Genomic DNA, 4,592 nt, shown 5'->3' on the forward strand with positions numbered 1-4,592 from the left:
TAAATTCTTGGGGAAATTTTGGGGAGTAGGGAGGGATGTTAGGAAGTAGGGGAAAGTGGAATATCAGAGATTGAGTGAGGGGAAGGGGTCCAAAACGGCAAAACACAGGTCAAACCTAGAAAATTGCTAAGTTGTGGCAAGAAACTAGGGTTTGTGCAAAAATGAGGATTTTGGGGGATCTCAGTGATGGGAAGAATTTGATAAGGTACTTTAAGGATAGGGGAAGGTGTATGAACATCAGGATGCAAGTTTCACTAATGATTTGACCGTCCAAGAGATATTGCCATCAAAACCCTTGGAGAGGGAAATGACCTTGCCTGTGCGCAACTGAAGCATGAACAAGGTGTAAAATGACTCATTAGACACTGGCATGATAATGACAACCCTATGAATGATGATAGACTCAACTGAATAGTGACATAGATTGGCATTTGGACAACTTTAGAAGGAGTGAAAGCAAACCCTAGACCTAATGCCTAGTGACCAAATTTTGCTTGAAGACTCACTGAAATGACAAAATTTGACCTTGACACTTCAAAATCACTTTGTAAGAGCACGTTTGATCACTGGAGGAAGGCTGGAAAGGTTGACACTAACACTGTCCTGACGATGCCGGATGAATTTCACCGATAAAATCCAAGCCCCACTGCTGAAATGGTGCGCTGACCTCAATTGGTTTGAGAGGCAATGGCTGTAATTTCTGTTTTCCTTGAAAAATTTGGCACTCGTGACAATTCTTAACAGCTTTATATACATCTGAAAACAATGAAGGCCAATAAAAACCTGCCCTAAGAATCTTATTTGCTGTAGTTTTCCAAAACAAATGGCCCCCGCAGTCATCTCTATGAAAATCCTCCACAACTTTTTTGGCTTCCTCCTCGACCAAACAATTCAGCAATATTCCACCGGGGTCCTTCCAATATAATGCAGATTTGAGGATGCAAAACTTGGCAGCTTTCAATTTCAATGTCCTACTTTTATTTTGAGGCATTCCGGGAGGTGAAGACAAATTTTGAAGAACATATATAATATCAGAATACCAAGGAGAAGAAACAAAAATGTCAGATACCTGTTGTGCTGAATTCCCCTCATCTTCATCGGACATGGCAGCCATCAAATTGATATCTAGGACATGCAGATTTGTTTCAGCCATTAATTTGGTGAGACCTTGACCTTTGATCAGCTTAGTTGGTTTAATCTCCACATCATAATCTAATAACGCAGCAATCCACTTACCCCGCCTTCCTTCTGGTTCTACCTGTACCAAAACATCCTTTACTGCTGCGTTAGGAACATATGCTATAATGTGGGAATTCAATATATACACACGGAAATCCTTCAAGGCCTTCACAAGCGCAAGTGCTTGTTTTTCAATGATGTTATACTTTAATGCTCCGTCCCTTATAATACGGCTGAAAAAAGCAATAGGCTTCTCAACTCCATCTCTTTTTTGCATTAGTACAACTGCCAATGTGTGCTCAGAAGCAAATGAAAACAAAATAAAGTCTTGTGTGTAATCCGGACTGATTAGAGTAGGGGCTGAAGATAGAACCAACTTTACCAAATTGAAATATTTTACCGCCTCTTCTGTCCACTTTAATTGACTGTCCTTTTTCAGCATGTTTGTGATTTCTCTAAGATGCTCAGCAAGATTTGGAATGAAGCGACGCAGAAAATTCAGTTTCCCGTTAAAGGACTGTATTTCTTTCTTGTTCCGAGGCTGCTCAATTTGCTGAATAGCTTCAACACGTGCAGGATCTATACAGATGCCGTCTTTGGAAATGATGTGGCCCAAGAGCTTGCCTTCACTCATGGCGAAAAGGCTCTTCTTTGGATTCAACGAAATACCATATTTTCTGCACTTTTGAAAAACAATTTCCAAATGATATAAATGTTCTTCATCAGATTTTGAAAATACAGTCAAGTCATCAAGGTAAACAACCAAAAATACATCTTTCTCGTTGGCAAAAGCCATATCCATCGCACACTGAAAAGTGGCACCTGCATTTTTTAAACCAAACGGCATCTTTGCATAATGAAATGTTCCCCATGGAGTGGTGAATGCAGTTTTGTCACGATCATCCTCATGCACCAAAATCTGATTGTACCCAGAATAGCCATCGAGTAGCGACATCCTTGATGCTCCAACTACTCGCTGCAATATATGATCCATCTTGGGCAGCGGATAATATTTTTTTAAAGACACCTTATTCAAATTTCTGAAGTCAATGCATAAACGGATCTCACCGGTCTTCTTTCTTACGGGTACCAAATTTGATATCCAATCGGAAAATCTGATAGGTACTATGATTCCAGACTTGTACAACCTGTTCACTTCTTTTTCTATCAATGGCAGCAATTTAGGATTGATTCTCCTCAACTTTTGATGGAAAGGTTTCTGATTTGGCTTTATAGGAATAGTATGCTGAATGATATTGGTGTCATATGTTTTCAGATCTGAGTAATCCCATGCAAAAACATTAGAAAATGAAGATAACAATCTGATATACTCCTTCTTTACCTTTGGTGACAATGAATTTGATAGCTTTACCATCTTGGGATTCTCAGCTGCTCCAATGTTTACCTCTTCAACACCTTCTTCAGTTGGTCTCAATATCGGTTTGTGGGCCACATCATCTTGATCAAACAGCTCCTCCAAAGGAATCAATCCCTTAGGAATAAAATTGTCCTTAAGTTGCAGCACATCCATTTGATTTACTTCATCTGATTCTGTATCTATGGAGGTATCTTTAAACTCACCTTCAATCTGCAGAAAATCTTTGATTTCTTCATCATCCTGAAAGACTTGCCAACATCGTTGATTATCCGGAACTGTGGGGCGGTGTTTCACATAAATCTCAAATTTGTTGCTGGAATTCATTGGAATTTTTAAGTTAGTTGCTGCCTTGGCCAGCGCATCCGCAACACCATTTTGCATGCGGGGCACACATGTCAAAGTATGCTCAGAAAATAACTTCAAAATATCTAGGACAACATTTCGATATGCCCTCATACGAGGATGCTTGGCCTAAAACTCACCTTTAACTTGCTTTATCACCAACTCGGAATCACCATAGACTGCAATCTTCTTTGCTTTCAGCTTTCGAAGAATTTTAAGGCCAGCAATGAGAGCCTCATATTCTGCCTCATTATTTGAACAATCGAATGCTAGTTTATAAGAACATACTCTCACCTTTCTTGGGACTTTGTCTCGGGCAGAGAAGGGGCTTCGAATCCACACACCAATACCAGCTCCATCGCCGCCCACAGTGCCATCAAAATCCATGGTCCAAAGACCATCTTCATCCTCCTCCAAGTGCTGAAACTGTGTTACCTCTGTTTTTTCTGTTTGCTGCCCCTTATCTTCAGCTGTTTGCTCCATAGCAGCTGGCTTTTCTTCTCTTTCCTTCTGCAGAACCTCTCTAAAATTTTTAGTAATCTCTGCTATATCTTCTGCCTGAACTAATTGACTATCTATCTCATTAAAACTATCAGCAAACAAAACAAATGACTCCAAATCTGTATGTACATAATTTACAGGATGATTTATTGGCTTTTCTTTGCTGGTTATCATGTATTTCATCTTTTTCTCCCGATATAGCTTTCTCATTTGACCGAAGACTGGAATTGTAGCATAAGAAAAATCCAACTGAAGTGTACCTTTCAACTTAGCTCCCCAAGATCTTGAAAGCAGCATACCAAAACGCGGAGGAATATCCGCCACAACCACATCCATCAAGACATTCTTAGCTGGAATTTGATCTAAGCTTACCACCAAGTCCTTGATCAATTCGATACACTTTACCCGGCTGGAATCAAATGAATACAAATCATGGTATTTTCTTGTGATGTCTAATCCTAGCTTTTCCATGATTGCTTTCAGCATCAAATTGTGCGAAGCACCCGAGTCAAACATAGCATTATGTAAAACATACTCGTGCAACCTCAAACTGATATAGAAGGGAGGAACATCACTTTTAGGAGACTCACCATCTAAAGTAGGCCCAAAAATTAATTCCGGCTGATCATCTTCTACATTTACCGTGTCAAGCATTGGATCAAAATTCAGAATTTTGGAGATTTGACCTCGGTAGCTGCTGTTTTTCATGATTTCAGTCAAAGGAATAGACACTTTCAGCTTTGAAATTTCGTTCTCCAAACTAAATGCTGAAACCTTTTCACCCTCCTTGGCTGGAACTTCTCTTCTTTCAACTTTATCCCTCATTGTGCTTGGTGGCTGATTTACCTTATCCGCTGATGATGATTGACCTGCTGCGGGATCAATTATCTCTTTTCCATTTTTCTGTGGGACAACTAAATCATTTTTTGCTGAAGTATCTTTCTTCTTCTGAATAGGATTTATGGGCACGGCTCGATTTCTTAATTGTTTCTGCTGGGCAGACAAAGCATTCAGGTATCCTCTTTGGTACTCCTCCGATTCTTCCTTAAGCGCTGCATCATTTGATAAGATATAATTCTCATCTTGGTGGATAATGGAGTTTCTCACAAATTCTTCTTCTTCCGTAACATAGGTAGGCAGATCATCAGGAGTAAAGAAATGATTTTCCTCCCCTACAGTATCACCTTCATCC

Source organism: Pinus tabuliformis, chromosome 4_1 (genome assembly GCF_031772625.1).
Source record: "Pinus tabuliformis cultivar Carrire ecotype Pingquan chromosome 4_1, CPIR1, whole genome shotgun sequence".
NCBI lineage: Eukaryota > Viridiplantae > Streptophyta > Pinopsida > Pinales > Pinaceae > Pinus > Pinus tabuliformis.